Below are 12,316 nucleotides of genomic sequence, written 5' to 3' on the forward strand. Positions count from 1 at the left end.
AAACCTGGCTCTCAAGAGAAGACAGGCTGTGTGCACACTGCCCACAAAATGAGGTGGAAACTGAGCTGCACTTCCTAACCTCCTGCCAAATGTATGACCATATTAGAGACACATATTTCCCTCAGATTACACAGATCCACAAAGAATTCGAAAACAAATCCAATTTTGATAAACTCCCATATCTACTGGGTGAAATACCACAGTGTGCCATCACAGCAGCAAGATTTGTGACCTGTTGCCACAAGAAAAGGGCAACCAGTGAAGAACAAAGACTATTGTAAATACAACAAATAATTATGTTTATTTATTTTCCCTTTTGTACTTTAACTATTTGCACATTATTACAACACTGTATATATACTTAATATGACATTTGAAATGTCTTTATTATTTTGGAACTTTTGTGAATGTAATGTTGACTGTACATTTTTTATTGTTTATTTCACTTTAGTTTATTATCTATTTCACTTGCTTTGGCAATGTAAACATATGTTTCCCATGCCAGTAAAGCCCTTAAAGAGCGAGAGAGAGAGAGAGAGAGGAGTAACGGAGATAAGACAGAGTGAGTAGAAAGCGCTTCAGCACTTATACACCGCTGCTGCCTGCCCCGCTTCCCGGTTTCCATGCCGACGGCGAGGGTTGTTCAGTTGGAGCATGCTCAGTAGGACTTTTCCGTTGACCGTAACGTAACAACAGCTAGGCAGAGAGAGGGCTGGAGTATTCACACACACACACACACACACACGCGCGCGCGCGAACTGCTAGAGCACAGCAGAGAGGAGTGTAGGAGAGAGCAGATGGAGCGTAGCTGCCTGCCTGCTGTACTGAGCTGGACTGAGCTCGCGGAGACGGTCACACACGCTTACTCACAACAAAGGTGAATCGGCGGAGATTCGTATCTCTCATGTCTTATGCATGTGTAGAATGTTGTTGTGTAATATTTTTCTCTTTCATTAGAAAAGGACAGGAGGAAAGAGTTTCCATGGACTGATTTTGTACCAGGAATGAATGGGCAGTTTGTGTGCTATAGTCTACATGTGCTCTATACTCTGTTATGGGTAATGAACGAGGCACCTTTAATTTGAGCTAGGATGGTCAAACATCTATACGCTGTTGATGATCTGTTACAGTAGATACTGTAAAGGCAGCACTGTGTATAACCAGAGTAGGGTTTCGTCCGTCTTGTTTGACTGAAGTGCACATTTCTACTTTATCCTGAAAGGTTGGAGAAAGCGTCTCTTGCAATGCGTATTCTAAGGATACATAAATTGTGCATTTGCTGACAGAATTAAGCAATACAGTACCTAACGTTACTCAGCCAAAATAAATGATTGACACATGGTGAATTGTATGCTGTGCATGTATCACAGTGTTCTGTACTGTAGACACTTCTGTTAGGAGAGACCAACACTCTTGATGTGTTTGTTTATTCACAACAGACATCAGATGACTGCCTGTAGCGCTGGGATATCTGTTAGCTATCTCTGTGTGTGTGTGCCTGCGTATGTATGTGCGTGCGTTCTCATGTCGTTCCCCTCTGATGCACAGAGAAATGCTGATTATGAAAATCTTTATCCCACACCCCTGTCACATGACTTGTGTGTTGCGAGAAGGTGCTCGCTCTCCAGTCATGCCTCGCTGACGATTATGTTGGCGGAGTGGGGCAGGGTCATAACCATAGACATAGAATTACCAGCCATATTGAGTATTTGCAGGAGTCTTTTGTTTTTCTAGTAATTATATTTCTATGGTCATGACACTGGTGTGTTTTTCCATTATTATGTATGCGGTTTCTCATTTCATTTTTACATTTTAGCAGACGCTCTTATGCAGAACGACTTACAGTAGTGAATGCATACATTTCATACATTCTGTGCTGGCCCCCCATGGGAATCGAACCCACAACCCTGGCATTGCAAACACCATGCTCTACCAACTGAGCTACAGGTACACATGGCGATCATTGTAAATAAGAATCAGTTCTTAATTGACTTACCGGGATAAACAAAGATTAAATAAACAAATACTTATGAATCATCCCGGCCTCCCACCAGGCAGGCTAATGAATCCATGGAAGAATCAGATGAACTGGGCAGGCTAATGAATCCATGGGAGAATCAGATGAACTGGGCAGGCTAATGAATCCATGGGAGAATCAGATGAACTGGGCAGGCTAATGAATCCATGGGAAGATCAGGTGAACTGGGCAGGCTAATGAATCCATGGGAGGATCAGGTGAACTGGGAAGGCTAATGAATCCATGGGAAGATCAGGTGAACTGGGCAGGCTAATGCATCCATGGGAAGATCAGGTGAACTGGGCAGGCTAATGAATCCATGGGAGGATCAGGTGAACTGGGCAGGCTAATGAATCCATGGGAGGATCAGGTGAACTGGGCAGGCTAATGAATCCATGGGAGGATCAGGTGAACTGGGCAGGCTAATGAATCCATGGGAAGTTCAGGTGAACTGGGCAGGCTAATGAATCCATGGGAAGATCAGGTGAACTGGGCAGGCTAATGAATCCATGGGAAGATCAGGTGAACTGGGCAGGCTAATGAATCCATGGGAAGATCAGGTGAACTGGGCAGGCTAATGAATCCATGGGAAGATCAGGTGAACTGGGCAGGCTAATGAATCCATGGGAAGATCAGATGAACTGGGCAGGCTAATGAATCCATGGGAAGATCAGGTGAACTGGGCAGGCTAATGAATCTATGGGAGGATCAGATGAACTGGGCAGGCTAATGAATCCATGGGAAGATCAGGTGAACTGGGCAGGCTAATGAATCAATGGTAGGACCAATAGTGTGTTCTTATGCACTAGATCGTATCATGGGCTAGTCTGGGCTGAACTGGGCTGCACTGGAGACAAGCCTGTGTCCCAAATGGCACCCGATTCCCTATGGGCCCTGGTCAAAAGTAGCGCACTACATGGGGAATAGGGTGTCATTTGGGACATACATATTGACTCCATCTGCTGACTTCAGTCGCTCCAGGATGACCAGGGTAAACCCCAATGTACTATGATCAAAACTTTTGAGGAAATCCATTGCACTTAATATATCATAGTACAAATAGTACTAGCACAAATTACTCAAACCGATAGAGTCACTGTGACCATGTAGTGGTTCCAGAGGTCTTCACCAAGTGAGATCGTAGGCTAATGCTATCATTATTATTAAACTCTTTGTGACAATGCATTTTTTGTGACAATACATTACATGTCTCATAAGGCCTTACTTTGAAGCCTAGCGGTACCCTAATACAGTGGCCTGAAACTCATGGTTTAGTAGGTTTTCTAAATTCCGGTAATTATCCCAAAATTCCCAGATAAAAAAATATATATAAACCTGGTTGAAAGATTTCCAGGAATTTTCCAAACGGGATTTCTAGAAAGCGTGGGAAATGTACCAGAATTTTACAACCCTACTTGCAAGTCACATTATGCTGGCATGCAAAGTGATGTGTATTCTTATTGGAATCCAGCCAGAGTTTAGATATCCAACAGTTTTCATTTTTATTCACCTGCAACCTGCATTCATAATTACTGCCAGGGTTAGGAACAGTGTGAGGAGACTACCTAAACCATTTAATAGATGTAAAGTCCCCTGTTTTGGGGACCTGCGTGGTTCTGGTACCGGTTCTGACCGACATTCTCGCTTATAAATCGACCTGTGGACACCATAGTATTGCATTGACCAGTAGCTCTGATTCTCACCGACACAGAAATATGTCTGCTGTGTGAAGCAGGATGTGAAATCTAACACCACTTGAAGCTGGGATGTCCCTCCTACCATTTCATTCACTCATCTGACTGTCCAACTCTGGGCTGGACCTTACATCACAGCCACTAACAACATATACCTGCAATCCTTACATCATAGCGCAGCAGGAGAGAGTGCTTTTGTCACTGTAGTACATTCAGAGATCAATTTATAGCCAGTTATCAAAAATAATTCATGGATTTTAAACAAAAACTATTTGTCATAGACGGACAATATTAATATGAGATGAAAGGTGAGTTCCTGATGAGTCCGGGAAACCAAGTTAGAGCTCTGTGAGACGTTCACAGCAATAGGGGCAGACATTTTGAACTAGGGACCATTAGAAAATATGCACATTTCTCTAACACTGAACATAAAATATGTATTTTACAGTTATAAGGAAGGTGAACTCATTGTTAGTTTTATAATTTGATTATACTATATTTAGAAAGCACATAAGTCATTTCAAGCCTTATTCATACAGTTTTGTTGAATAGGATATACACCATATCAAATATTTCATATTTTCATATCTGTGCTGTGTACTGGAGCCTGAGTCCTCAAAAGTGACTACACCTCAGCAATTTATAACTATTTTTACTAGAAAGTTGAGATTTAGAAGTATTTGAGTAAAACAAATGCCTTGGGGTTTACAGTGTAGGGAGCAGCCAGAGGAGAGAAGAAGAGGAGATAGCAGAGCAGCAGCAGTCAGCCCTACAGCCACATGGGCGGAAACATACAGCATGCCGGCTCCCCTGAATATTTCATCTGCTGAAAGAGAGAGTGGGGGGGAGAGAATATGAGAGCGAGGGGGGAGAGTGAGAGAGGGGTACAGAAGGAGAAAGCAGGAGAGAGGTAGAGATAGATGTGCCAATAAAGCCCTTCAATTGAAATTGAATTGATAGATGGAGAAAGCGAGATGCGGGTGGAGCAGGGGTTAAAAAGAAGAGGAGAGTCTTTCACCTCACAAGAAATTGGAAAATAAATTGAGTTGACATATGCAGGCTTGTACAGCTTCAGTCAGAGCCAGGGGTAATGCAAGGTTGTGTGTAGCGTACGAGACAAACAGGTTCAGGTGGGCGGCAATCATTTTAGTGCCCACCATTCAGGACTACTAACTAGAGGATATCCTGGGGATTTCGATTAGTTATTCAAAGAATATGGCTCCCCCATTCACTACATTGTAACAGTACTTGGGTTACCTGCTAAAAGGGGGATTTTTCAGTTGGCGTATTACCTTCTTTAGTCAAGTATAATGGAAAACCCCTCTGATCTTAGCTACAATTGAAGTAGTTTGACACACTAATGCTGAAAATGCTTCCAAGATGAAAGGGAGTTGTTACAGCTCAGCTCACAGGTAAAAATACTGCTATTTTTTGCTCAGTGGAAATAGTGGCTGACAGTTTAGGCAGCATGGTGTAGTCCTCTGTGTCTGAACTTGTGTGACTGAGTAATATGACACTTCTTCCTGTTACCCAGATAAGACAGCAGCATATCCACCCCGTGCTGTGTCTGGATGGTAGTGAGGAGTGATAGACAAACAGCTCTGTGCTCATCACGAGAGAGAGAGATTATAACCTCTCAGAGAGAACTTGTGCCGCTGTCACTTTCTTTAGGAGAGGTGATTGTTATCTCCTCAGTCACCCTCAGCGGGGTTAATTTTAACTGGAACCATCCGGTTTTCAGGGATACAGTATCTTTAAACTAGCTTCCTTTCCCCCTAAAAAACAGATGTGGGGACCCCGCTCAGGCATTTCTTTTACGCCTGCTACCTTAGGTTACTCCTCAGTAAACAGAGATGACATCATCCCCTCCTCCTATTCCCTCTTTCCAATGGCTCTCACCTCCTCAATCCCAGTGTGTAAAGGGGTCTGCATGCTTCCCAGCCAAAACAGTTTGGAAGAGTTTGTGCCTCTACTATGACAAAAATTTTGTTCATTTTGGCTGTTTTTTTGGCTGTTAGGGCACACAAGATTTTTTCTAGAGGCAAACCAAAGTCTACGCCCCTTCGTCGGTGATTAGTCAACAGTAGAGATTGTTCAATAAAGTATTTGCTGTCATTCAATGAGAGACGACTCGTTTTCATGCACATTTTTTCATTGAGAAATACTGCACCAAACATCTTAGTTAGATGTAAACTAGACAAAGATATCCTTGGCAAAAACGTAAAAATTAATGACAGTTTTCTTGTGTTATCTTAGATTAATTCGGACTATTTTGAGGAAGTGTGTAATGGCTACGGCATCTCAAAATGGACAAACAGTACTGTTGCCGCTTTTTTCTAGATTTCCAAGCGAAGGTCTTTTAAGGGAGTATGCAAGCACACTCGCTCAGTTCGCTTAACTTCGGCTCGGCGCCAGCCTGTCCTTGACTCTGGGAGATGGGTAGACCTGAGATGTGGGGAGCCCACCACTCCCTGGCTTTTGATCTCTCCTCTCTCTGTGGTTGGTTGTTACAGACAACAAAGGTGTGATCCTAGTTTTGACCCCCAGGGCAATGAGTGAAGGGAGAGTGAGTAATCCAATAATATGATCAGCTCAATTTAGGGAATCGTTACTGCTGACCTGACTGAGCTGACATTCCTGAAGCTGACATTCCTGAAGCTGACATTCTCAGACAGATCATTGATCTGCTCTTTAAAAAAACACAAAACCACGAGAGCATATGATTGACTGTTTTGAATGCAAGTATTGATTTGAAGTATTATTTAGTATGCATTTTTTATATTGCCATGTTTAGCCGTTTTCTATTGTAAAGAGTTCCCATTGTTTCCTTTGATGTTCCATCCCACTGTAACAGAGTGATTTATCAGAGAAGAGAGCTTTGAAACAGAGGTTTATTAAAGGCCCAGTGCAGTCAAAAACATCTTAGATATATTTCCACACCATGAGTTTGGAATAATACTGTGAAATTGTTAAAATGATGATAATGCTCTTTTAGTGTAAGAGCTGTTTGATTGATTGATTTGAAAAGACCACCTGCAATTTCAGCCTGTTTTGGTGGGATGGAGTTTTGGCCTGTCTGGTGACATCACCAGGCAGTAAATTGGCTAATAGACCAATAAGAAAGAGAGTTCCAAACATCTCTGCCAATAATAGCTACTTTTCAGTTATCTCCTCCCCAATCAGACCACTCCCAAACAGTCCTAGCAAAATTATTGCTTGAGTAATTGCTCTTTGCTAATAATCTATTTGAAAACAATCACAGTAAGGTACTTCATTGTTACCCAGAAATGATGTGATATTGAGATAAAAATGGCTGCATTGGACATTTAATGAGCAGACTAACATGGGTAGAATTGACATTAGTTTTCTTTCCTTGTGTGAAGTCAAGGACAGTGCAGTAAGATATGCCAAGGGTGGTGATGTGTGGGAGACATGACTGATATCATAGACCCCCAGATAGGATCTAGGTCCCTTTCTCCCCGACTGCCCCTATCTCTCTCAATCTTGCTCTCCTTCCTCCTCTCTCTCTCCATTCCCCTGTTGGGGATATGAGTGAGTCACTCTGCCATCTGTTAATGAGTAAATCCTCCCTTATAACCCTCCCTTTGTTTATGAATAACACTCCTGGTTATCTCAATTCATCTCTCGCTCCCTCATTCTCTACCTCTTTCTCTACCTCTCTCTACCTCAACCTCTCTGCCTCTACCTTGCCTCTCTACCTCACTCAGGCTACTAGCTACAGAGGCGGCAAGTAGCCTAGTGGTTAGAGCGTTGGACTAGTAACCGAAAGGTTGCTGGATTGAATCCCCGAGCTGACAAGGTAAAAATATGACGTTCTGCCCCTGAACAAGGCAGTTAACCCACTTTTCCTAGGCCGTCATTGAAAATAAGAATTTGTTCTTAACTGACTTGCCTAGTTAAATAAAGGTAAAATAAATAAATAAAAAACTCTACCTCACTCGCTTCCTCTTTTATCATCATACCCCATTTCCCATGCCTCCCTCCACCTCATCACCTGTTTTCTACCCACAGCTTTTGTTTCCCCCTTTCCTCCCTCTCTCCCCCTCCCTCTCTCCCCCTCCCTCTCTCCCTCTGGATATTGATCACAGGAATGAGGTCACAGATCTCACTGAGATCCCTATATGGTTTTTGTTATTGTTACCGTTGCTGTGGTGGTGTTTATGTCATTACCCCAGTAGCAGTAACAACAACAAAACAAGGAAACACTGTGGAGGCGAGAGCCGAGTAAAGAAGCCTCAGTACTTACACTACACTGCCTGGGCTTCCAGAGACTTCTACCTGAACCCAAATACTTTCAGCTACTGGACTGGATCAGATCAGGTTGTTTTGTTGTTTTCATTACATTCTACATTTATATAAGGCTATTATTCAAATGACACAGGAAACATACATATTTGATTTGAAGTAGTTAACAAGAAACATAGCTTACAATTAGAGTTTAAGAAGTTGAATTCCGACCTCTAACTGATCCCTTTTACTGTAACCGACTGTATGAACCCAGGTTGTTCTGTTTTCATTGCATTATACATGTATATTGGGCTTATTATTTAAATGAGACAGGAATCATACATATTTGATTTGAGGTAGTTATCAACAATCAGGTCCTGTGTTTATACAACAAGCCACTGAATTGAGAGAAACCTCTTGTGATACTGTTGTGTATGAACTAAGAATGAAATGCTGCATTGAGAGAGCACTCCAAGCCCTGAGCTAGCATAGCGTGCTTCATTTTAAAATGGTGCAGCTCTTTGTCACAGAAATGCCAAAAGTGGCCGATGACGAGGGACGGGAGCGCGGCCAGCATCTCTGCCTCCTGTTGTCCATGCAGCCGGACAGACCAGCATCCCTGCCTCCTGTTGTCCATGCAGCCGGACAGACCAGCATCCCTGCCTCCTGTTGTCCATGCAGCCGGACAGACCAGCATCCCTGCCTCCTGTTGTCCATGCAGCCGGACAGACCAGCATCCCTGCCTCCTGTTGTCCATGCAGCCGGACAGACCAGCATCCCTGCCTCCTGTTGTCCATGCAGCCAGACAGATCATGGTTCAAACACTATCCAAAAGCGTTAAGATACTTGCGTTTGGTTTAACCTGCATGAACGCCTGATGGGCGGGGTTTACCATTTCGTGACAATTCAATTGGTTCCGTTTTGCCAGGCAAGCACAATTAAACACAGCTGAAGTATTTCAAATGATTTCAAATAGTATTTGAACCCAGGTGTGCAGTGGACGGAGCCCAGTGTCATATTTTCCCTCTGTTGTCTAACAGAGGAGGAAAAGAACAGTCTTCTGGAAGGAAGAGAAGAGCGAATGCCGCTTCGTTTCATTCCGAGTCCCGGCGGGAAAATCTGTTTACTATTAGGTTACATCATCTACAGCACCCTCCCGCTCTGTGTCTAGGCTACTGACCACAGACTACTAGCTACAGGCTACTAGCTACTGGCTACAGGCTACTGACCACAGACTACTAGCTACAGGCTACAGGCTATAGTACTATATTAATCAGTTCATGCATTGTCGCATGTGATTAACATAGGTATGATTATGTTACCAACCATAGAGCAGCATCTCCATCTCACTAAGGTCTGTCTGCCTCTCTCTCCATGCTTACTGTACCGTACTGTATTCATCAGATCTTGCACTGTCGTATATTGTTAGGAATTATTACCAATCATACAGTTACAGTACTATCTCCATCTCACTATGGGTTTTCTGTCTGTGGCTTGATGGGCTGTATGATTGTGTAAGAGGGGGAGAGACAGAGGGGACGCTGGGGCTCTGTTTTATTTTGGGTTGAGTCAAGAGAATCTGGTGGTGGTGACAGATCCATGATGGATCTATAACCCTCCATGAGTCAATACCAGAGCCGGAATGGTGACAGATATCCACTCTTCTGATTGGTTCTTTTACACTGGCTTGCATCCCAAATGGCAGCCTATTGCCTATATAGTGAACTACCTTTGACCAGGGCCGCCACCGGCACCCTATAAAGATGTTGTTTGTATTGCTATACCAGCCAGGGGAAAATGTATCACTGTAAAACTATACCAGTACATAAGGGCCTGCCATGTCTATCACTGAATACCATACCAGTACATAAGGGCCTGCCATTTTCTACTCAGTCACATTTAAACATGACAAGCACGTAGTTACTGCTCAGAGTTTCTGAAATATTTGACGTCTGTTATCATGCCTTAATTCAAACCATTTATCCATTTTTTTTAATCTGTATTGTCTTTTATCATAGCCTTCCCTGGAGATAATTTGCATGGATTGGTTGGTCCGGCTTCTTTGAACAGGTTCTCTCTGTCTAATGAAGTCTCTTTCATCGTCTCTGTGAATAAATAGAGGGAAGCGGAGCTGCATTGGGCTACTATATATGGCATTGGGATACTGTATATGGCATTGGGATACTATATATGGCATTGGGCTACTACATATGGCATTGGGATACTATATATGGCATTGGGATACTATATATGGCATTGGGATACTGTATATGGCATTGGGATACTATATATGGCATTGGGATACTATATATGGCATTGGGATACTATATATGGCATTGGGATACTATATATGGCATTGGGCTACTATATATGGCATTGGGATACTATATATGGCATTGGGCTACTATATATGGCATTGGGATACTATATATGGCATTGGGCTACTATATATGGCATTGGGATACTATATATGGCATTGGGCTACTATATATGCATTGGGATACTATATATGGCATTGGGATACTATATATGGCATTGGGCTACTATATATGGCATTGGGATACTATATATGGCATTGGGCTACTATATATGGCATTGGGATACTATATATGGCATTGGGATACTATATATGGCATTGGGATACTATATATGGCATTGGGCTACTATATATGGCATTGGGATACTATATATGGCATTGGGCTACGATATATGGCATTGGGCTACTATATATGGCATTGGGCTACTATATATGGCATTGGGATACTATATATGGCATTGGGATACTATATATGGCATTGGGCTACTATATATGGCATTGGGCTACTATATATGGCATTGGGATACTATATATGGCATTGGGCTACTATATATGGCATTGGGCTACTATATATGGCATTGGGATACTATATATGGCATTGGGATACTATATATGGCATTGGGCTACTACATATGGCATTGGGATACTATATATGGCATTGGGATACTATATATGTCATTGGGATACTATATATGCTCATGGAAAAATCATGCAAAGGAAGAAAGATCGCGTTGAAGGTGGGCCCTGGTCAAATGTAGTGCACTATATTGTGAATAGGGTGCTGTTTGGGACATGGCCTACCTATCACCTCATTATTCCCTGTCTGTATTATTCATAGAGACCGTTAACACCTCAGACTGGTGAAATATTCATGGTACAGCAATGAATGACTTCCACCCTCCCACCGTACAGGAACAGAACAGAGACATGCCCAGCCTTCACCTGAGGTGATGTGAAATGTAGGTAGAAACGCAGGTAGAAATAGAATGAATAGAGCTGATGTGTTTTTTCCCTTTCTATGTGGCAAACAATCATATCTGTTCTACACAATACATGTGTATGCGTTCTGTAACATTACATCCTCCTGAACAGGCTTGTGCTCTACTACACAGATAACCTTTTCACACTATCGGTCTGACCCGTGCTGTGCTGGCTCCAGCACAGTCCCAGCAGCTGGATTCGTAACCAAACAAGCACAGCACTTGACTTGGTTTGACTCAGCTCAATAATGTGAAAATAGTAACACAGTACATTAGTACCTTGCTCTATGCTCTGGGTGTCAACTACACCCCCTCTACACAGCCTCTCCTCTCTGTGGCCTTGTTGTTCACACACATCCCAGTGACATGCTGCCTAATGAACTCCAGGCTTCCACGTTAGACCTTTGATGAAGTTACCAGCTCTATGAAAAGAGACTCAGTAGAGAGTTGTAGTATGTGTAGATTTCTGCTGAGCCTGGGAGGATTCTTATTAACCCACATTTCTCTGTCTGATGACGGGGAGAGAGGTGGGAAATGTTATGCCTTCCTTCTTGTCTCCTGGCATCATTCCTCTCGCTCGCTTGTCTGGTTGAGTGTTCTGTCTCCTATGGATGTGAAGTGTTCCTCTGCCTGCACCGTACTAAGGCTTGTCAGGATCCACTCTCCCCTCCTCTCCTTTCCCTCCCCTCCTCCCCCTCCTGCTTACCTGTCAGGAGATGGAGAGCTACTCCACTTCATCAGGATCCACTCTCCCCTCCTCTCCTTTCCCTCCCCTCCTCCCCCTCCTGCTTACCTGTCACGAGATGGAGAGCTACTCCACTTCATCAGGATCCACTCTCCCCTGCTCTCCTTTCCCTCCCCTCCTCCCCTCCTGCTTACCTGTCACGAGATGGAGAGCTACTCCACTTCATCAGGATCCACTCTCCCCTCCTCTCCTTTCCCTCCCCTCCTCCCCCTCCTGCTTACCTGTCAGGAGATGGAGAGCTACTCCACTTCATCAGGATCCAGTGTCTTGTTACCCTGGCAGTGCTGGTATAATCAGCCTCTCCTGTGTGTTTGC

At 43.4% G+C, this 12,316-nt stretch overlaps 1 protein-coding gene across 1 annotated transcript in view; it reads left to right on the forward strand.

The window, feature by feature from the left end:
* The first annotated feature begins 760 nt into the window (after positions 1-760).
* Positions 761-12,316, forward strand: part of LOC115155617 (uncharacterized) — a 66,455-nt gene continuing 54,899 nt past the window's right edge. Inside the window, exon 1 of the mRNA XM_029702400.1 lies at positions 761-877. The gene's annotated coding sequence lies outside the window, so the exon portion shown is untranslated. The remainder of the gene's footprint in view (positions 878-12,316) is intronic.

The sequence above is a fragment of the Salmo trutta genome, chromosome 20 (assembly GCF_901001165.1).
Source record: "Salmo trutta chromosome 20, fSalTru1.1, whole genome shotgun sequence".
NCBI lineage: Eukaryota > Metazoa > Chordata > Actinopteri > Salmoniformes > Salmonidae > Salmo > Salmo trutta.